This window comes from Stegodyphus dumicola, chromosome 4 (genome assembly GCF_044657685.1).
Source record: "Stegodyphus dumicola isolate Sdum_Otavi_A_Nest chromosome 4, ASM4465768v1".
Taxonomy (NCBI): Eukaryota; Metazoa; Arthropoda; class Arachnida; order Araneae; family Eresidae; genus Stegodyphus; species Stegodyphus dumicola.
Genome location: NC_140771.1, coordinates 138,391,192 through 138,415,678, shown reverse-complemented (window position 1 = coordinate 138,415,678; position 24,487 = coordinate 138,391,192).

The window sequence follows — 24,487 nt, the reverse complement described above, 5'->3', positions numbered from 1 at the left end:
TTTGTCTACCATTAAGTCTGATCCGTCTGCAACTGTAACTGGTTCGCTTGTATGCTTTCAAACAATTTCGAAAACTCGAAGACGCAAGAAGTATCTCGGCGGGCGGAGTAAAACTGCATTAGACTGGAAAGAGCTTCAGTTTTTAGACTCAAAATTCTAACGACAGTGAAGTTCAATAGATCAATTTGCTGAGAAAATCTCCGCAAGAGATTTTGCACCTAACGCCTTCTAGTCCGTGCCTCAAGAGTGTTGCCAGCCCCGTGGAAAAAAAAAAGAGAAAAATCCCTATTACGTTTACAAATTAAAATACTTTTATTTTCCCCGCGCCAGCGCGTTGTCTTTCAGTAAAGCCAAGAGACTTTCAAATTTAATCTGGAAGGTTATTCAGTAATAAACTATTCGAATTAAAAAAAATAAACTCAGTTAAGAATATTTTTCTACTTTTTAATGTGATTGATTTAAATGAACAAATATTAAAATTATGAGATGTATAATAAGAAATTTTCAGTATATTTATAAAATTATTAAATGGCTCCTTATAATCATTATATACTTTATTTGTTTTTATGATAACTCGCTTAGGGGGAGGGCCACGTGAGCGCTAATTTATAAAGAAATAATACAGCAAATATGAAAATATGTATGTCAACCTCTAACATTGCATCGGGAGTTCTAAAGATATGTTGCTTTTAAAGATTTTGTGGCTCTGCTGTTTAATTCAGTTTTATGTGGTGAAAGGGTGATGTTATGTGGTGAACGTGATATTTAATATATAAAGTTTGCTATTAAAAAATTGATAATAAATGGACAATTTTTTTCTTTGCCTTCTTACTAAGAAAACTGAGACTGAAAAAAATATAAACATACATGTATGCCTAAACCTAATGGTGTCCGCTGATAACATCGCGGCAAAAACATCGCGGACGAAAACGTCGCGGAGAAAACAACGCAAGGCGAAAACGTCGCGCTATAAAATATCGTGGGAGAAAACATCGCAAAGAGAAAGCATCGCAGTCCTAAAACATCGTGGTACAAAACATCGTCGTCGAAAGTAAAGCGCTTCAAAAACTTCGTAGTTTAAAAACATCGTCGTCGAAAATATGGTGGTAAAAAATAAAGTATCTGCAAATCATCGCATGACGATAACATTGCAGACATGCTTTTTTCATACATGCTTTTCGCAAACATGCTTTAATAACTGTAAATGAATATTCCTATAATGATTTGTGAGCGCAAGATATAAAGAAGGATAATTTTTACTTTCACATTTTTTATTAACTAATAAATTTTTGCTGAAAATGTAAGCAGTAAACTTAAGCATAGAAAGTTAAATGCAATGTATAGCTTATACTTTACATGAAAAATTACCAGTAAAAACTTTATAAAAAATGATTCATTAATGGCCTTTGTTATTTAACTATGCCGGTTTAAAATTCTATTAATTGCTATAAGTTGCATTAATTTGCTATGCTTAAGTTTCCTTCTTACCTTTTCAGAAAGAATTTATTAGTTAATAAAAAAATGTGAAAGTAAAAATTATCCTTTTTTCCATCTTGCGCTCACAAATCATTATGGGAATATCCATTTACAATTATTAAAGTATGTTTGCGAAAAGCATGCATGAAAAAAGCATGTCTGCGATGTTATCGTCATGCGATGATTTGCAGATACTTCATTTTTTAGCACCATATTTTCGACGACGATGTTTTTAAACTGCGAAGTTTTTGAACCGCTTTATTTTCGACGACGATGTTTTGTACCACGATGTTTTAGGACTGCGATGTTTTCTCTTTGCGATGTTTTCTCCCACGATGTTTTGTAGCACGACGTTTTCGCCTTGCGTTGTTTTCTCCGCGACGTTTTCGTCCGCGATGTTTTTGCCGCAATGTTTTCGGCTGTAACCAACCTAATACTGCATCGAGAGTTCGGAACGTATACTGCTATGCAGCTTTCAAAAATTTCGTGATTTTCTTTTTAAACTGTACATGGCGTAAGTGCAAAGAAACTATGCTAAATAATAAAATGAAAAAGACTAAAAAAGAAAAAAAACGTGGGTTGGCAGGAGTGAGTGCAGGAGCAGACTGGTAGACTGCGAGCTCATTGATAATGTGAAAAACGTTAAAAAATTCTTTTGGGTGACCATTGAAATCTGAATTCTTTTTCAGATATTTTTATCTATTTTTTCAACATTACATTTTAAGTTTCATATGCAATGAAGTCTCTATAGATAGGTCATATGCAATTCTAAGCTGACACTAAGGAAATTTCTAATCTGTTTCCATCTAAAAACATTTTGTCAAAATCCTTTCCTTTAAAGCAATTTTATTATGTTTTCCAGTTTTTCTTCTGAATCATGGTATTCATAAATGAAAATTGCAATACAAAATAGATTTCAAATTTCATTTACAACAAATAAAAATTGTCATTCTGGCAGTTTTTCTGTTCCTAGTGTAAATACGTAACCAGAATCTTTCTATTTCGCAAGGACATTTTTGAGAAGCATAGTTAAAGTTTAAATAAGTATATATAAATTTACTTGCATATCATAAAGTAAATCATCATCATGAGTCCTCCCAAACTGGCAGTTCACGGGTCGCATATGGTCCCCAAAGCAGTTTGATGCTATCCGCAAATACATTTGAATTACAATTTTGTTCTAAATTCGATGCTTACAGGTTTAGAGACATTAAGATATAATTGAGTTTATGTGCGCGACAACTATTGAAATACAAACGAAGAGACTGGGTCATTGATTTTGTCTATGCACTTGTGTACTTTTATGCCAGGATATGACTGTAATTTAATTTCTTTTTTTAGTTAAGTTGCATTTAAGTATTCTCAATAAGCCGCAAGTAAAGAATAAACTTGCATGCCTCTAAAAGTTTACTCCATTTAAGTCAAATTACAGTTACGGGAAACGTACCAAGAATAAAAAAGAATTCATTTATTTCCTACATCTTAAATCCTGCCCTATTATTTCAAAAGAGAAATTTTAACAATATACAAGAAAAGTAGTGTTATTACGACTAGAATTTAAACAAAGATTTAGAGCTTTTACAGATCCAATTTTACATTATCTTCATCACCATTAAAAACGAAGGTAAATAACATGGAGCTGATTAATTTGCAGGGTGATAAAAATCTTATCTAAAGAACTGAAGATACAGATTTCATTAACTTCTGTTCTAGACTCTCAAAAGATAAATTTCTTCATTTATGAATTTTGTTAAATTATTTCCGCCATCAAGCGCCAGTTTGTAGCAAAATTTTCAGTTTATAATTATTTACATACATATATTACATATATTTTTTCTGTATATGTCAAAAAAAATTTAACATACAAAAGAATAATTAAGTTATTATTTATTCTCACGTTTGTCTAAAAATTTGGAAAATATGTGCAAGGTAAGCTATATAAAGTTATTTGCTGGCTTTTTCAACATATTACAACTATTTAAAATAAATGTGAGATCTGAAAATTTAATATTTAGATGCCAATATACTTGAATTACAAAATATAGCCCAGAGAAATTACTTGTAGATATCAGACTTCAGCATTCAGATAAAAATAAATGTAAATTAAACTTTTTTCTTTAGGTTTTTATTATTATTGTTTATATATTGTAATGATGCGATAAATTTTTGTAAATACAATTTAAAATGTACTTTAAAATGTTTTTATTCTTTTCATTTTTTTAAATTTTATCAAAAAAACATACGGCCCGTGAACTGCTTTCAAATCATGATTTGGCCAGCATGCAACATGAGTTTGAGACCACTATTCTATACAAAAGAAATACACAGTAATGTTCACACACAGTTCTGTAATACATTTATAAGGTATTTTCTTCTCCCCTTACCGCGTGCCTTCGTGGTGTAAGTGGAAGCATACTCGACAGGTATTCGAGAGGTTCAGGGTCCGATGGTAACATTTTTCACGTTCCTGCTTCAAAAAAACCTAATGACAAGTGGCGGTGGGACTAAAAGTTGGTGGAAAAGGATCTCGGCACCACCAGAATTTGGCGACTGGGTCCCCTATTGCTCAGTCGCCCTTTAAAGGGGGGATATGAGATATTTTCTCCTTCTAGAGGTCATAATCTTGTGCATAATCTTGGGTGGCGAAATAGCTCATTGATCTAATCTTGCACAGTTTTGAATAGGAATACAAACCGTTTTAAAGTGGTCCACTCCTGGAGCGCTGTGTGACTATGACTGAGGAATCCCATATATATTTCACATCCGTCTTTCGTGGCTTTCAGACTTCAGAAGGTCATATATTATTTTTAATAGCTTTCTGATTTTTATTTTCTCAAGAAATGGCTGCAAATTTTCCGCTAATCCCCTTATGCATTTTTTTTCGCATGAATTCAAATTTTGATCTAATTTCTCATCCGGAAATCGTTTTCTGTTTCTTGGTGCCACACAAGTATCCTTTATTGAGTTCTAATACGTCTAGAATTTAATCTCTAATATCTAGAGTTAATGTAGATATCATATGACCAAGAAATATTACTTATATTTTTTTATAAAACAGTAGAGATGTTATTCAAAGATATTAATGGAGCCATGATATACCGCATTTCATGTCAGCTGATGGACCATGGAGTTTTTAATCAAGGATATTTGTTAATAATCACATTACCAATAAAATGAATTTAAAACTGTTAAACAAAGCCCCGACGATTTCCGGCGCGACTAAACACATATATGAACGACGCGGTGTCGCCGAAAAGATAGCACATTGATGCTTTTTCAATGGCGCACGCTGTTCGCTTTGGAAACCGCCAAATCTAAATCTAGTGCATAATATAAGTTAAATCGATGGCTTAAAGTGATAATTTTATTGTTCAACGTATTATCAAATTATTCATACAATAGCGAATGCAAAATTATTCATACAATAGTGGCTTATGGCCAAGATATTTGCCTGCCACAGTAGCGCAATGCAATCTACACCTATGTTCTTATATATGTCATCCAGACCTATAACAACACCCCAGTATTTATGCCCTAGTGCTTTAAGTGTCCGAAAATTAGCGGCTAATGACAATAGTTAGCATCTACATGTTATGAATAAGTGCTGCACTCGGTGTACTATGTTTGACTTTTATGCTACTATAGTGTTATATCTAATTTGTGAATATTGCATTGATACTGTATTATGACACTTTTGTCAAATCCTCATGTTACAAGCAAGAGCTGCAGTCAGTGTATTATATCTGACAACTATATTAACATCTGTATAATGTTCAACCTATTAAGCTAATATTAGTAAATATACTCATTGTATTGTGTTACAGTTTTTATAATAAAATATCTTATTGTACTACGGCATAATCATGTAATCATGTTAAGGTTAAGTGATACTATTTAATCATATAACTACTGTCGTATTTAAAATAAACATTCTTGCTATTGTACTACAACTATTCCATAGTTTTTAACTGTACTTCATCATCTTTTTGTCCCTTATTTCTTATAAATAACATATATAAGATGACGCTCAAACACAAAAATGTTAGCGTACTTGTAAGCATGCGCATTTGTCAGCGTTTTTGTATTAGCTTTTAATGCGTATATGTATTTACGTATTTACTCATGTATTTGCATATCTGCGTTTGTATCGTGTAACTGTGTTAGTATCGGGTACTTGTAAGTGTCAATGTCAGCGTATTATTATATTTTAATATTAGAAATTTAATATATCAACTAACATGCACAGCTATTATCCTCCTGTTCTCAGTGTCAGCGTTTTCGTAAATACGTGCACCTGGCGGCACTTGTGGCTTTGCTTTTTAAAGCGTATGTGTATCGGCATATATGCATATGTGTAACTGCGTATTTGCGTTTGTAATGAGATTCTGTTTTTGTAAGTATCATGCACATGTTATTGCTAGTGACAGCGCATTTGTAAATAACTTGTATTTGCTTATTTTCGATTGTATTGTGTATTTGCGTCTGCAGAACTGTGTACCTGTAGATATTAATATCAGCGTATCTGTAAAAAATCTTGCATTTACATCCAGTATTGGGCATCTGTAAGTATTGTATTTCAAGCATTTGTATCGGTTTATTACAAGAATAATCAACAATAACAGCATTTCTATAATAGCATAACATTATTTACATAATAGGAATTTATATTTAAATTTATATATGAACATGCATAGCTACTCTCCTCCTGATTCCGATTTTTATACAAGATTATATTCGATGTAAACACAACAGTGTCAACGTTTGTGCAAGCAGATAAATATGTCAGCTACTGCATATCTATTTTTTATGCATATCTGTATTATCGTACTTGTATATGTGTAATTGCGTACTTGCTTTTGTATTGCGAATCTTTTTTTTTTTTTTTTTTTTTTTTTTGTATCATGCACCTGTAAGTATTAGTGCCAGCATATCTGTAAATATCATGTATTTGCGCATGTATACTTGTGTGTTAGCAATTGTATTGCGTATTTGCTTTTGTAGAAATTGTGTACTTGTAGTTATTAGCATCAGCGTATCTGTAAATATCGTGTATCTGCTCCAGTCTTGTGCATTTATAAGTAATGTAAGTACTGCATCGCTGTATTGCACGAATTTCTTTTTTTTAACATATTCTATATATTAGCATTTTTATTAACGTCTGTTAGTAAATCATGTGTATAGAAATCACTTCTGCACTAATCTTTGCCTCTGTAACGTATATTATTCACATATTTAGATACCAAGGGCATGTCTCCCAAATCAGAATGTACTGTTTATGTGCGTTATCGTGTTAATGCTGAGTATTAACATAAACGTAACTGCTATTGTTTTTGCTAGTATATGTCCACATGCTCTTTCTTCACGTCTCCGCTCTCCTCTACTCTTTCTCACTTTCATTACTGTCATCTTTTCTCCTCCCTTCTCTCTCTCCTGTGTTTATTTATATTTTTATGCATTTATGTATAATCTCAGCATTATGTTATTCTATCACCTATGTAAAGCTGAAACCGCTCTAGTATGACACTGTAACCTCTATGTTTTAAATTATAATAAACTCCCGGTGCAGCCTTCTGTGGCTCCAGGAAGTTGTTGCTTCTAAACAGGGAAGGACGCGGGACACATGCCTGATTACTTAACAGACACCAAGCGTCCATGTCCTCCATCACCTGTCACCTGTTCAACGTATTATAAAGAAAACATAAACTAATTTTATTTTATTGAATATTTAAATATTTTATATAAAATTTACTTCCTGGACCTTCTTAAAGGAAATGGGAAAATTATATGTGACATACTCAGATAATCACAGAAAATATTTTTCACTTGTGTGTGTATGTAGTAGATTAGTGTTGTAAATCAATGTGAATACAATATTCATATTACTGAACAGGTAAAAAAAGCCCAGACATTAAAAGAACTACAAAAATTATTTATGAATTATTAATTTTGTTTGTTACATAACATATATCTGATCTAAGCTTTTATTTCGTAGAATTTACTGACATAAACTATAGCGAATTTGTATTCACTGGCTCAAGAAATTCACATTTTCCATTTGCAGCTTAATTTGCTTATAAAATGTTCTCGTATTTCTCAAGGGAATATTATTTCGCGGGAAAAGAAACTTTTTTCATTAACTCAGTCTTGTTTCCTCAAAATTACAGGCGTATTTCAAATTAATATGAGTACTAGAGCACCAGCAGATCTATCAAAGCATCATTAACACTTTTTTGGTTCTGAACTTCGTACTTTTCCTGAAGAAGGAAGTGCTACGTTCTGTCATAAGATCGATATGTTGCTTTACCGTAAGCTGTATTTCTCGCTTTCCCTATCGTTTCAGAAATGAAAGGTAAACAAAAAATGCAAAGTTTTCCAGTCGAATGAAACCTCAATGCGAAGAATAACAAATCTTTTATCTTGAGAAGCAAAAATGGAAAGGAGAAAGGCAAACGCATACCTGAACGAGAGAGGATTGTTTGGGCAGATGCGATTGAAGTTTTGAAATTTATTCTGGAATAGAAAGTTTTGATAATACTATATTGATATTTCACGCTTTGAGAACTATTTGAGAATCAAAAATAAAGTTTTACGAATTCTGTAAGTATATTTACTTCAAGAATTTATTATGCATTTCTTGTAAAAGAAATTTATATTATGTAGCTGTTATGAATGCGTGATTAAAAATTATACCTAAAATGTCGACGAAAAAAGATTCATGTAAATATTCTAAATCTAAATAAGTATTTTAAACTTTTATTGTAGGATCGAGGCACTAAAAATCTAACTTACTTTAGACAAATTTTGTAATTTCATTTTAGATAATTTCTTTTTGCTAGTTACATTGGGATTAGAGCTCACTAAAAATAAGTTAAAATATCTTCATTTCATTATACTAACCCACATTTTCTTGAATTTCATTCGTGATATCTTTTTAAATTTTTACGTCGAGATTCCTGAGCTTGCTATATTAACTGCTCAGCCGGCAACAAAACAGAGGATGCTATTTCAGATTCTCTGTTTCCTAATTTGATTTGATAAGTTCAGATCCTCGTACAGAAAAACTGTGTTACTTGAATTACTATTGTGAAAAATTGTATCTTTCAAATATTTACAAAGGTAAGTTATAATTTTGTTTATATTTTAATTTTATCTTTGAATAATGCGTGCTGAATTTCATTTTTGACGTGTTTGTAACTGCGCGATGTTTTTAGATTCTGGCAACAGTAAAAATATTACTAAGTCTGTTCTATTCTTTTTAATTTTAAGAGTAATTTATGCTGTGTTTCTGAGTTATAAGAAGAAAAGGCATATTTTTGTGATATTTAAAGATGCACATATTGAGTTTCGATGTGCTCCTGCCCTGGAAGAAAAACAGGAAACATTTAGGCGACAATTTTGGTGTCGTAGAAACAGAATAAAGATTCCGATGAAAAAAAATGCAGCATAATAATGCACTATAGTTAAAATACAGACACTTTAAAAGAGTATCTAAATCAAGGGATAATAGAAAGAGTATTAGATACTAAGAAACCAGTAAATAAGCCAATCTTTTACATGCCGCTATTAGGCGGTTTATAAAGAAAGCATTACTACAAAATTGCGCACTGTTTTCAGGCGAGCTCAATTTAAATAGGCAGTCTATCCCTAAATGATTGTTTGTTATTAATTTCAATCAAATTGCCTGGTATTAATTTCAATCAAAATAAATTTCATTTGTGATACACTTCAGACTTAATAGTGTTGCAATCTTAGGAGGTATCGAAAAGGTATTTTGACAGATTGTTTTAGCTGAGAAACATCGATATGCAGTTAGATTTTTATTTGTTAAGAATATGGATACTAGAAATGTGTAGAGATACCTTTCAAAGTCTTGATACATGTACGTATGTTAATGATCTTGTTACAAGAGCAGATTATGTATCAAAAGCCTTAAAAATTTCAAGGGAAGCAAAGGAAATTTTGCGGGGAGCTGGGATAATTCTATGCAAAAGGGTGACGAATGACAATCGTTTAGTTAAAAAAAAGGGAAAGAAGAACATTCATCCACTGAGCTCAAAATGAAAAGATACTCAAAGTATTTAGGAATTCAGTGGGACATCCAGGAAGATAATATGAGTATAGAGACATCTTGTTTGACTGAAATTTCGAAAAGAAAGAAAATTACCAAACACTTCATCCTCCAAACATCTGTAAAAATATATGATCCCCGTGGATTCATCACACCATTCACTGTTAAAATAAAAGTTTTACTACAAAAGCTTTGTCTACGTAAACTACCATGGGATGCTGACCTTTCTTCTGATGTGACTGACGAGTGGTCTCAATGATGTAGCGAAGTTTCAGAACTAAGTAACATTAGTATTCCAAGATTTGTTTTCGATCCATGTGATGAAAGTATAGAGATCTATGTTTTTTCTGGCACAAGCCAAAATTCGTATGGTGCAGCCGTTTACGTAAAGGTACAGAATCGAGAACTGTAAATTTTCTGATAAACTTTTCTGTAAATTTGCTAGCCTCCAAAAGTAAAGTTTCACCTGTCAAAAAGGTTTCCTTGCCTCGACTGGAATTGCTGAGTGCATTGATTGCTGCAAGATTGTGAACGGAAGTCAAAAAGGTTCATCTAATATCTTTTTTTGGAGTTATTCTAACGAAAAATTGCATTGGATTAAAGGATCCAACAGAACATGAAAGTCTTTCTTTCAAAATCGCGTTGACGAGATTCAGAAGTTTGTTAATCCAAATTCATGGTTTTATTGTTCAACCAATGACAATCCTACCGATCTTCTAACGTGCGGAGTTAGTGCCTCTTCTCTAGTGAACAATTACAAGTTGTGGACTTGTGCAGAATTTTGAACAAAGCTACATCTTCCCTACAAGTGCTTACAACTAATAGTTTCAGAGGTTGAGCACCTGACACCGAATGAGAGGGAATTCTTTGTGCACGAAAGCAAAAGTTTTATTGATATTAATGACCTTTCTGAGAGAATTATGTTGATTGACATGAACTCCAATGTTTTAGACGAACTCTTGAATATTAGTGACAATTATTATTAAATCATTAATGTTCGTTCTTATATTTTTAGGTTGATTTATAATTGCAGGAATGGATCAAAAAGGGTAGTACCTCTTCATCTAAGAACAGCTGAGGAAAGGCTTATTAAGCAGATGGCTATATCTTGTAAAAACGAGCGTAACAGGTAACTGAAAACATTTACATCCCTTTGTTCTTGCCGTCTCTCAGAAATATTGTGAGGTCCTCCCAAGAAATTCGAAGCTAAGATTTGTATTTCTAGTGCGCACAGACGATTATTGCATGTTGGCAATCAAGGATTATTGAATGCACTACGTTTAAGATTTTGTCCATTAGGTGGTAGAGATTTGGCGCGAAAAACAGTATACCTTTATGTGACATGCTTTAAATGTAAATCAATTTTGTCTTCACAGATTACACGGGTAATTTACCGTACGAGAGAGTTAATAGATCACCCCTATTTAGTGTTTCAGGTTTGGATCTATTCGGTCCATTTTATGTAACTTACAACCATCGGAGAAAGGATGTGCTAGCTAAAATTTACATTTGTGTATGTATATGCTTCGTAACACCAGCTGTCTATCTTCAACCTTTGTGGGATTTGACTTCTAATGCTTTAATTGCCACTCTTGAACGTTTCATGGCTAGACGTGGCAAATGTGCGAAAATATTCACTGATAATGCCCGTAATTTTGCAGGAGCTAATTTTGCACTGAAGAAACTTTACAATGTAATTAATTTTCCTCAAAATACTTTGGTTTCGTATTTCACGTTTAAAGGAATAACCTGGAGACGTTATTCCTCGCAAGTCCCCTCATTTCGGAGGGCTATGGGAAGTCGGTGTAAAGTCGATAAAGCATCACTTAAAGATAACAATAGGAAATTTGCTTTTTAAGTATGAGGACTTTGAAATAATAGTCCTGCAAGTGGAGGGAATAATAAAATCTAGACCTCTTACACCCATTTCCAATGATATCGATTGTTATGAAGTTTTGACCCGAGTTCACTTTTTAATAGGGAGATCGATACACACAATTCCAGAGCAAATGATAATAGAGGTAGATGAAAATCGGTTAAGTCTATGGCAGAGAACAACAAAGATTGTTCAGATTATTTGGAAGAAATGGTCGAATGACTATTTAAGAACTCTGTAGCAGAGAAGCAAATGGATGGTAGAGAAGGATAATATTTCTGTTGGCACTAGGGTACTCGTCAAGGAGGACTGCTTTACAATTTGCAAATGGATTTTAGGTCGGGTTATTAATGTTTATCGTGGATCCAATAATAAAGTAAGAACTCTTACAACCAAAACAATATCAGGAGAATTAGAAAGAGCGATCACAGAGATCGCAGACGAAACTAAACTTACTTTTTTTTTTGCATATATAAAAGGAAAATTTTATTTTGTTCCAGTATTGTAATAGCTGTAATTATAGTAATAGTATTATGGTGTTTATAAGCATATTAATTTTGCTTTAAGAATGTTTTGTATAATTTCTTGAAATTTTGTATTTTCATTCCAGGGGAGTCGTAAATCCCTTTGAAGTGAGATGGCGCTATCAATCGCTACTGCTAACAAAAAGAATATTATTATTAATTTTTTGGCTTCAATGGCGAAACGGAGTGCGTGTGGTTGTCCGAGTAGCTTCCATAAAAAGTAAAATAAAAGTGATGAAATATAATAGTTTAGCTTTTTAGTTAGTACAGTCTATTTTAGTAATTCGCCGAACAAGCATACCTCAAACGATAGTTTCCAACAAAATATATTACCTGCAAACAGGTATAGGATGCAAACAGGTAAGGAGTAAGCAAACAGGTAAGGAGTTTCTTTACGAAATATTGACAATAATTATATTATCACTAAAGTTATCCAAAAACCTCAACGACTAATTTATTTACTATTATAGATTATAACATTCTTCTTCTTACGCTCTAAAGCTGGTTTCAGGCCGAAGCTGTCTCAATCAGCTTCTAAATTGCTATATTACTAATATAAATCGATAACTTTACTCTACATCTTATATTCATTTAAATGCGCTACTTTAATGCATTTTAAGACATAACATTCAAATTATTTTACAGTGAATTGTAAGAATTTTCCTTTTCTCCTACAACTTTTCTTGTCTTTCTACAACCATAAGACTATGAATTGCTACTGTGTTAAATGAAATTATTCAGACAGATTCTGTAAAATTCTTCGAATAATCCTAAAATACTTAATGCAACAATATTTTGATGATTGAAATTATCAGGTTGGTAACATCGGTTACAGCAATTTCAACGTGTATCTTTCAGTCATGCAGATCTATAATTGAACTAAAAGTATAATAGCAACTATAAAAGAACTGGAAATGAGCATTTCATAATACAAGTAATAATAAAATTTAACGTCTGTCATAAGTATTTGATTAAATACTTATGACAGACGTTAAATTTTATTATTACTTGTATTATGAAATGCTCACAAAAATCAGTATTTGATTAAATTGCTTTACATGAAAAGCAATTAAAACTTGTCTAAAGTCTAAATCTACCTATTTTAATTAGAAACTGAGAAAGTACTGAGAAAGATCATTCACTTTTGCTATTGCAGTCACATAATTCTTTTTATTTTTAATCATATCATAGAATTTATTATTCAATATAATCAGTACCTTCAGTTTAAAATCAATATAGTCAATTAAACAGAAAAAATAACAAATATTTGGATTGTTTAAAAAAAATATTTTTTGAGTAATTTTCTCTGTGTGATACCATATTTACCAAGATATTTGCAACCTCTAACATGAAATTAAAATTACCTGTAGTTGAACATCACTGTTAATGCGCTTGTTCACAGAAATGATATTCAGCTCAATATTGGTATAAAATTATTTAAGAAAGGAATTTCATCGTAGAAAATTACAAATCGTAGAGAAACTGGAAATCATATCGACTTGCTGTTAAGGTCACAAAACGAACATTAGAGCACGTTATAAGCAATATGTCATTACAAACATCTTTAATGTTTTGCAGTTTTGAGTAAAATTAATTTATAAGTTAAATACGTTATAAAGCACATAAATTAGACACACTATGTTGCAATTTACCTAAATGTCTGTGTTTATTTGTTTATATTCTGTTGTGCATTCGTTTTATGTGTTCTGTGTATTTCGTTTTACTTATTTGTTTTAGGCATTAATTTATTGTAATTTTATTTTTCTTTCTGGCCTGTCTTCGCGTAATTTTTTTAAAAGACGTATTGCATTTTTAAGTGTTGCGTACTTTATTACATTGCTGTATTCGTGCTTCTATGTAAACAGACGTTGGAATTACAAAAGGTGATTCAATCTGAAAGATATAAGCTGCTAAAATCTTTTTGGTCATGGCTTATTTAGAAATTTCTTACCACTTTGATAGGTTTGGGATATTTTTAGAAAAATATATTTTGATCATGTAAAGAAATATTTTTCTGGAGCTTACTAATAATGTACCTTTTTCCGTAATAATAACAATGTTATATTTAATGAGAAACGACTTAGTAAATCCAACAACGTTTATTATTTTTTTTTATAAGACATTTAGAAATTCTCCTGTTTATTTTCAACTTTAAAGATAGGGATATTCAAGTTCAGTGATTGATCCCTTCAGAGTTTAGGACTATGATGTCTTCCGTTAAGGAGAATTACAGCAATATCTGTCGTTATTCCGAGAATTACTTTCAGCTATTTTTTTTCTTTCGTGTAAATTAATATTTCTTGAAGATTATTCTTCGCCTGATTACTATGATTAATGAATGAATTATTAATCTAATGGGGCTTTGTCCTTGAGGGACTATTGTTTTCGTTTTGCGATTTTGTGTCGAATCACTCTAATGTCCGTTCACTCTGAATCACTTTGAATGTGTCATTTTTCAAAGTGTTGCCACCAAATATTATCGCCCTGTATTATATTTGAAGAAATTAAATAATGAAGAATCTGCATAAATGTATGTATGTTTCCCGCATTGTGAAATAAAACAGCATCTGCCAAAATGGGCATCTAGAAGCCCAAATTTGAAATTTGGAATTTGTTTTATTATCGATTTCATATTTTGTAAAACTTTAAAGAATTTTTGATTAACAAACTCAAGGATTTCAAAGCGAACAATGGCAACATTGTACAGAAAAATCATTTTTATCTCCAGCGCATTAGACTGTATATCGGAAATTCTAAAGATATGCTCCATTAGCAATTATTTTGCGATATTGCTTTTGAACTGAATTTTATGGTTTAAATGATAAGAGCATGACATTTAATGAATAACGGTAACACACAAAATGTTATAAAAACACCCCTTCGGTCGTAATTTAAAATCTGAAACTTTTCAGATTTTTTTTAATTTGTGTTTTTTAAATATTATAATTAGGAATGAAGCTTATTCTTAAAGTAAAGATTATTTTTCAACTGGCTCTTTTATTAAGGATAGCTTTAAAACTACTAAGATTTAATGATAAATTTCGGCAGTTAACATTTTAATCTGTACACATAATAAAAGAAAGAGTCTGCGTGCTTTTGTTCGTGCTGCGCTTAAGTTAATAGACCCAGGGCTACGAAATTTGGTATATGGCAAATGAGAGCCAGTGCATCTCGAAGCGATTTCTTAAAAATTCGAATCAGATTTTTTTATTATATTTTTTTCAATTTTATCGTATCATTTTGAATAGCCTCATTCTTCTAGAAATATGGTTTTGGCAACAGTTTTTCATTCAATTTTATACTGGACTGCTGACTGTTGAAAATCAGCATTGTTGCCACTTGAAAAAATGAGAGCGAAAATTCTGTGTAGTTTTTAAGTTTAATGTTTCTCTTGGATACTGGACGTTCATTTAGAGAAGGCAACGGGAAGTTGGTTAATTTATTTATTAGGATAATTAATATTTGTACTAAGGGATATTCCTTATTTCATTGTAATTTTGTTATATGTAATAAATGTTTTTTTATTTATGGTTTTTTTTTTATGAAGTTGTTCTGCAAAGTAAAATTCTGCGCAGTTTTTAAATTTAATGTTTGGTGTTCCCCTCAGGCATTTTTCCGGTACATTTAAAAGCCAGACGAAGGCTGGCAGCGTTGCTGCTAGTAAAAAATGAAATAAAACAATCATCGCTAAAAAATTGTATTTATTGATTTTATACTTTTCATTTTGTTCAGTAATTTAGTTATAATTTAAAAAGAAACATTAATTATCTTACGCGGGGCCGAATAACTGCATTTCGTAAACGAATATTTGTCAGGACGAGTGAAAGATAAGTTCTTTAGTAATGTAACGTAATGTTAAAATGGCAATGTAATGTAACATAATGGTTCTAGACGTTATAAATTGACGACTTTTATAATGCGAAAAATCAAAGAAACTGAAATTATTTTGCTTGGAATAGTATATACTCTTAAAGAGAATGCATATTTTAAAAATGAAGAGGGTCATAACTTGTTTCAAAAACATAGCAATTTATAAACTGATTGCCGAGAGAAATTGTTATATAAGTGAAAGAAGAAAACTCTTAGAATCTTTAGTAAAAACTTCTAACACAATATTTGTCTTTAAATTTTAAATTAATTATCACATATTTCGGTTTCATTTCTGGTTATTTTTATTTACGTTATCTCCTTGTGTTTCGAATATCTTCTAAGTAGGATATCATATAATCCTAGACTCCAAGTCCATCAAAGTGCGCTCGCAGCTATTATACTAAAAATGAAGAAAGAGAAGATGAAGTAATTTCATTTCATATTTCGTACGCTCTCTTTTGCAAATCTGTATGTCTTAAAAATATAAAACTTCTATGATTCGAAACATTATGTTTCAGAAATTACCAGTTGTAAATATATAAAGAAGGAAAGAGCCATAAAAGAAGAAAATAATGTCATGTATAAAGAAAACAATGCCATAAATACTATTTTCAAGAACATAGCCACAGGGTAATTAAAGCAATTTTATGCCTGTGTTTTGCATAAAGACACGTGAAGTTTCTTGATACTAATAATTGGGAGCTACAATACAGCTCAATCTCACTCTGATTAATTTCAATGTCTTTTATAACAAATCAGGAATTTCCGGAAGTTTGAATGAGGAATAGTGTGAAATGGAGCATTAATATTCCATAGAAATTAAGTTACACCTAAATTACTAACGATTTTTTAATGTTTATGAAATAACAGGAAATAACCCATAGAATTCTGAAGAGAAAGACTACGGAAAAGTTAATAATATATAGTAAACTACTATAAAATGCTAGTGGTAAATAATAAATAGAGTATATCTCACACATTCTTGTAAAACAACTCATTTCTTCCTTTGTTCCTAAGAACTCTGCATCCAACAAAAACAACAAGTGTCATCCTTTATCAAATTCGGAACAACTCATTAATGGCTGTTTTCTGGAAAGCCTGCCACAGAACATTTATACAAAAGAAACAGGATTTATTCTTTCATTCAGTCCACTGGAACAAATTCGAACCGACATTATGCCTTTCGTTTTATTCCGAAATGGGAGGAATGTTGGGGAAGAAAATAAATAAAAAAAAATTTCTAGCGAGTTCTCTTTGAGTATCGAAATTCCGAAGTGTCTGAATAGTTGTCTTGTTTCAACAAGATTCGAAGGATTTCTTACGCCTCCTCCCAACAGGTGCGGCGTTTCCGAATAAAAATGTCATTGGAATGAATGTGGTATAAGGGTAATTCCTTTATAATGGTGTGAGAAGGGAGGAAGAGGGGTCCTTTTCTTTCCTTCCCTCTTTGAATGCCTAGAATTGAATTAATGGCCTGCTCAGCTTGCCGATGTTGGAGCATTTTCTAAGTTTTAAAAAGAAATAAAAAGAATTAAGTTAAGAGGCACGAGACACCTGCCGAAGCGACCTAACATTTGGGTCATGCCTGCCGCTAATGGAGGTCGCAAGTCTCTGGTGAAAGATAAATGGTGTTTTCTCCCAGCTTGGATAACTCAAATTTTTGTGCCACCTCTTCTCGCAAATGATGGTGTGATAAGAAAACAATGATTTTTTTCCCTCTTTCGTAATTAACCTAGGGGTTTGGGCTTCACATTTATCAGTTAAGAAAACATTTTTCGGAAAATGATGGCTTAATCTCCGGACTTATGGCAAGATGAAACGATTTGCGTTACATGAATGTTACGGATATTTTATTTCGCTGCCTCTCTTTTACATAATATTCAGATTTAATGATAAATTGTAAGAATTATTTCGTCACTTGAGCTAGGGTTCTTCGTGAAACAGAAAAATGCATCAGTATTGGGAAAATTTATATTTAAATTAAAGCAAAAAGTGTTAAACTTTCCTGATTAAAGGCTTGAGTTAATATTAAATTTCTAGAACAGTTTCACACGTTAGACTGTCGATTTCCTAATTATATCAGGTGAATAAAATACTTATAAGTCGTTTTATGCAAAGGATAGTTATAATTGCATTATACAAATACAAAGCCTCTATTTTCATTGATATCTATTCGCTAATCTCTAAAGTAAACGACAGACATTTTTGCTAAGAATCTCATTTCACTAGTTTGTGCTTGGCACAATCTGGTATTTCCAATTGTTTAGAATTTTGAAATATTTTAATAGCACTTCTGAATAAAACCCTTCCAGGAAATAACTTTGTGCCGTTTGATAGGAACCAAATTAGGAAATTCAACCTAAAAATTTGCGTAAATAAGCAAACAAATATCGCTGATAGCAGTTTCATTGAAACTCAGGTCACCTTCATGACAGTGTTTCTAAACATTAGGTTTCTCAGTGCAAGAAAATTTATAAATCAACTAAGCTCTCGTTAGGATTCGAGTCACGGATCTCTTCATTACTGGCCGGTGTTACCAGTTCGACCAACAAATCACCCACGAGGGAAAGGTGACACTTCATTACATTCTCGCCCACTTAAAGGCCGACTGGAAAGAGTAAGCAAGACCTGGACGGTTATTCTACGCTACGAGAGTCGACAGCAAGTTGTGGGCCGCCAGATGTCGCTGCTAGTGAAAAACAGGTCTAACCTCCTTGTGCCCGACATCCTATATTCTCTGAGTACGGAAGTTGTAGAAAGCGCGCAAAAAAGTGTTGCCGCGTCGTCAATCAGGGTTGTGCAGTTGACGTACTAAGTAGATAACGGCTTTGTATATGTTTTCGCCGCTGATTTTATTCATATTTAAACGAAGAATACGGTCTTAGATCTCTGAATCGGTGGCGAATTTATAGAAAATATGTTGATGCTTTTGCTCTGCCAGAAGATGTTATCATTGCGTATTTCAGATTGCCAAAATTTACGGTTATTTTAATTTGCGATGAACTGATAGAGTATTTGGAGCCACATTCAGAAAACAAGAACGCAGTTTCTACTGAAAGAAAGATTATTTATGCTATTCCTGAAATTATAGATATAAATTGTAATTATATGCTTTAAAAATGTAGAAGATAATAAGTTTATTGAGCACATATAGACATCCGATAAGCTTCTACTCGATTTATGCACAGCAAGAATTACGTTTATTTTAAAATCTAACAATTGAATACCTTACGAACAATACTGTACACAAAAAGGAATGTCGTTCATTATTACGCGAAATTCACACTACTGTAAAATAAAAATTTACAAAACAATTATAAAACTATAAAATAGCTTTACAATATTTTTCCAGTAGCAGTACTACTACTAGTGTGATACTTTTAAAAATAAGTTTTAGCCCAGTAGGGCTATTAACTTCGTTTTGCCATTTTGTAGCGTTTCACTTTTCAAATCGTTGCCACTAAATATCATCGCACTGTATTATATTTAAAGAAATTAAATAATGATAAATCTGCATAAATGTATGAATGTTTCTCGCACTGTGATAAAACAACGGTAACTAGAGCCATGAAATTTTGAATAACGTAATCCTCCATCCTAATATAGGTATTTTGGAGACCAAAATTTGGAACTGGGAATTTGTTTTATTACCTATTTCATATTTTGTAAAGCATTTATGAGTGTTTGATTAAGAAACTGAATGATTTCAAAGCGAGCAATGGCAACATTGTACGGAAAAAAAAAAAGAGGAAAAAAACATTTTCATCTCTAGCGCGCGAAACTATGTATCGGAAATTCTAAAGATACGCTCTTTTTAAATTATATGATTTTGCTGTTGAATTGAATTTTATGGTTTAAATGCGAAGAACATGATTTTCAATAAATAAAGGTAACACGCAAAAAATTTAAAAAAACCGGCCTTTTGGGAGTAATATAAAATCTGAAAGCTTTCAGTTTTCTTTCTTTTTTTTTTTTTTTTTTTTTTTTTTTTTTTTGTGTGTGTGTGTGTGTGTGTGTAATTTTATTACGCTTTAAAATTGGTTTCTAAGGGAGGACTTTCTGAGGGTGACTGGCTTGTATACACATTACATATGGGGAAAGCCACGAAGACGCCGATGCGGGCAGCTCGACCAAACTACCTGCGTTCGAACCTCGGACCTCGGACCAAACTACCTGCGTTCAGACGAAAAGGTTTTTTTTCCTCTTTTTTGTTCATGGAATAGTACTTTTGTAATCCATTAGTATTAAAAAATCATTGTTTCTTTGCAAACTTAAAAAAAAAAAAAAAAAAAAAAAAAAAAGATTACTGTTCATAGCAGAGTTCTCATTTTTATATTGTAAAAGAGATATTGATTATTATTAGTTTTCTATTTAATGTGTCGAAACGCTGGTTTGACAAGGACTTCAACTGCAGAAAAATATTTAAAGAAACAGTGCGAATCTGAAAAAAAAATCCCTTCAGTATATTTAAAAAACACTGATAAATTTATAAAATAATCTGAATTAATATAAAAGATTTTCTTATATGAAATTATCTAAGTGCATTTAGTTACAATATTATTAACGCGAATATCGTTTTGTGTAACGGTAAAGAAAATATTTTTTCGCGCTAAATTAATTAATGGATTATTTATTTTGAGAGAAAAAAAAAAAAAAAAAAGCACGAAAATCCGAGTTTAAATTATCGCGAAAAGTCAAAGAAACGTTTTGTCAAAGAACGATTCATCTTAACCCGTGTTCTTCATTTTCCATTATACGTCATACATTGATTATTTTTACTTTGGTACTTGCATTGTGAAAATAATATTACTATCTTTTAATCATTTTCACAGAATAAAATCTTTTGAGAAAGAAGAATATTTTAAATAAGCAGTTTTTATATATATAAGAAATTCAAATAACAGAAATGTAATGTTGAAAAAAAAAAGTATTAGTAATTGTGTGACAAAAATTACAATAAGAATTAATCACACATACAGGATAGATTAGTATAATTTTGGTATATATTTTATATTGAAAAAATATTTTCTTTTATGTTAATTATAGAATAAATTATTTAAAACATTTTGATGCGTGTGTGATAGCTGAATGCAGCAGCAATCGGCCGTACTGTAATAGCGAATGAATTTAAAATTGTTTATTTCTAAAAAGATTTGAAGTGAACTTAATTCATTTACTCTTATCTATTTACCGTTGCTTTCATGGTATCCCATATCACTCTATATTTTTTAGTTCTAAATTCCTGCGTTAACTTTCCCCTTAAAATACAGATAACACAGCAGCATATTCTGCTGCGTGTTGGTCATAATACTGTTTTCTGCCATTTTTTTCAAACTACAAATGCAGCGTGTGAGTTAGTGAAATAATAGGAGAATATTCCAAGAACTTCAGCCAGCGCGAGCTATAAACTTCGTTACTCGTCTGTACTGCGATTTGTCTAAAGCTCCTTGAAGCCTTGTCCCCTTTCAGTACAGTCAAATAGACCCACCCGCCCACCAACTGAGGACCACAGAATGGCTTTCTCCGATAAGTTGTGATGGGTTGTCCATACCGGTTTTTGAGTCAATATTGTTCCCTCAAGTTGTAGACAGATCCAGTGATCATAGAATAGGCGTCCTGGTCAGCAGAGTAAGCAAGACCTGGTCAGGATTCGAGTCACGGATCTCCCGAATACTGGCCAGTGCTACCAATTCACCCTACAGATCACCCACAAGGGAAAGGTGATGTGTCTTTACATTCTCGCCCATTTAAAGGGCGGCTGGAAAGCGTAAGCAAGACCTGGTCAGCAGACTCAAGGTGATGACAAATTCTGTATTTTCGTGAAGTGCTGCTGTGACAGTTAGGATTTTAGGAGCTAAAGTAAAAGTAGTAAGAAGTAAGTAAAAAAGCACCAGTACACTCACGGGGATTCGAACTTCGGATCTTCCGTTTGTTATATATATATGTGCTACCATACAATCACGTGGAGAATGCGAAAATTCTTTATACAGTGAGCATAGTAGAAATTACAATGCTTCATACAATGTTTGGCCGAAAAATGAGAAATGGGCTTCAGAACGGAGAACCGCTGCCACTATTCAGGGCTTACATTTAAAAAACTACTTCTTGCTTTCACTGAAAAGTGTTATAAGGAAACCAAAACAATTAAGGTGAAAACATATTTTTTTAAGTTGAATCAACACTATTCTCTTAGCTTTTAAAGAATGGTTACGAAATCTGGTAATGAATTTCCTATTAGAGACTTTTGTAAACCATTTGCTGTCTCTTTGCCCCACTCACTTGCTCCACTTAAAAGCCATTAATCTTCTAAACTATCAAGAGTACAGTTCTTATACGGTTCATATTTTCAAATGAAAACACCTACCCTAATAAATTGGATTGTATTCTGGAATTGGCAAACTTCGTATTTTCATTATATTTATACTTTCTTTAAATGTATCGAGTTCTCAAAATTTGTCTCACGAAGCTTAAAGGTAAAAATGTTCTTGGACCTTTCGGAAAAGCTGCTCTATCAGACAACTTTAGTAACTAACCATTAGCAATGGATACAGTCATTTAAAATGTCACTATAGTATTCTTTTCTGTTGCTCTTTTTGAAAATTCAGTGCACAGAATTATATAATAATAATAACCGATCAGGTTTAAGAAAATAGTAAATTTGATACTTGCATTTTTATTTTAACCCTTTTCTTACGTATTAGGTTAGGAACGTATTATAAAACAAAGAATACGAAAACTGTCTCCCTAAAGAGAAGAAATATCTTCCTGAAGGACTGTCTAAGGTTGCAGAGTCATTAGATATTTAGATGCCGGGAAGCGGGAAGAATCTGCGATGCCCTCTCTGGGAATCGAACTCCGCACATTCTGATGTTAGCCAGACGTGCTTTCCAGTTACACAAATATGGCCCTCGATAAAGAAGGAGAAAAGCCTTATGAAGTAAACTAGCTAACATTCACATTACACTCGACTGAAACCACGAATATGCTCATACAACAGTCAACTCGCACAGATTCGAACTCTCATCAAACTACCAGCTTACGAACGCTAGCGAACTCCAGCGAACTGAAACACCAGTCGCCACTGAATGCATTCCATACATAGGGCATCTTCAGCTTTCCTACAGACAAATTTCTTTAGAAGGAATTTTTCTCCCGAGTATTTTACCATACGCGGAGGTACAACATTAGACTATCGGTTGATAAACAAAATAAAGCTACCATCAACAAATTTAGAAATGAAACAACAAATAGATTAAACCAAGTCAGAAACTGCGGGTATCCGAACAATAAATATTTCAAGAAACTGCTGGTACCCGAATAACAAATTTTTCAAACTAACAAATCCACCTCAGGATTAGCATCTTAGCAACAACAGTTTATGCAGCAATTTCATAATCACGAATTCTTATAGTATAAATTTGACGAATATGAGAAAATATTGAAAAAATAAAATGTCATCATATGTAAGGTCTTTAGTTTCATTTATAAAGCTTTCCTTTCGCTTAGAAAAGATGAAATAAAATTCCTGAGAACAAGAATAAAGGTTTTAAAGAGTAATTGCAACCAATAACAGTCCTCCAATTTAACTTGTGTCAAAATTAATTAACTTCTAAGTGCTTTACTAGCAACTAAATGATGCTTTTGCAAGTAAGACCATTCGTTTTCTGGCTTTAAGAACGATAATAAGCGTTATTAAGTATCCTTGTGAGGACGCCCTTCTAACCAGGATGTGATTAGTATCTTAAAAATTAAAGGAACATAAAGTGAAATTTTACTTCTCTTCTTTCTACGTCTTTCTTCCCTTTCTCGCTCTTTGCTCTACTAATAATTTTGTTAATTGCTTTAAAAATGTTAACATACAATCAAATTACCGTTACCTTAAAACTTAAATTAAGTTTTTGCTATGATAATAATTTCTCTAAACTGAGTCACAAATAAGAAAGAACTAAAACTGAAGCAAATAATGAAAAGTAATAATAATAAATATTAACGTTGCAACATGTACCAAATGATGATTTCTGATCATTAATCTTTGAATAAAAATGTGAACTTATTCAATTTCTTCGACCTGAAAGCTGACTTTTTTCTTCAAAATAATTCGAAAAGTTTTAAATACTAGATAACTACTGAATCTACGTTTTCTTTTCAGCTGCAGAAAACAACGTAAACTCTCATTATAAGAATATCGAGGAACTATAATAATTTTTAGTATTTATTATGGAATTAATATTTTTGTTATCGCACCTAGATGAAAACATTTCTTTGCACTTTGTTGTCTTCGATGTACTAAGCGCTTTACCCACACTCATCCGACTATCTCAGTGTTTTTTTTAAATTAAAATTTTAAACTATTCTTAGAATTATAGCAACAATGATTTCATTTCGAAAACAACTATTTCTCTACAATACTTAGAAAAGTTATAAATGTCTAATATTTTACGTTCTGGAACATACATGTCAAAATGCATTGATGTAATCAAATAATTTTGCCATACTATTATCTGTTTCAATGCAGGTTAATAATTTTAGAGGAGAAAAAGGCAGGCTGAACAATCTGAACTTAAATTGCAACAAAAATTCTGGAACATTGTGATTTTAGCGTAATTGTAGTGTAGAGCTCCTCAATTCGGAATTCTAAGTTAATGTTGGAAGTGAATAATCTAAGAATTGATC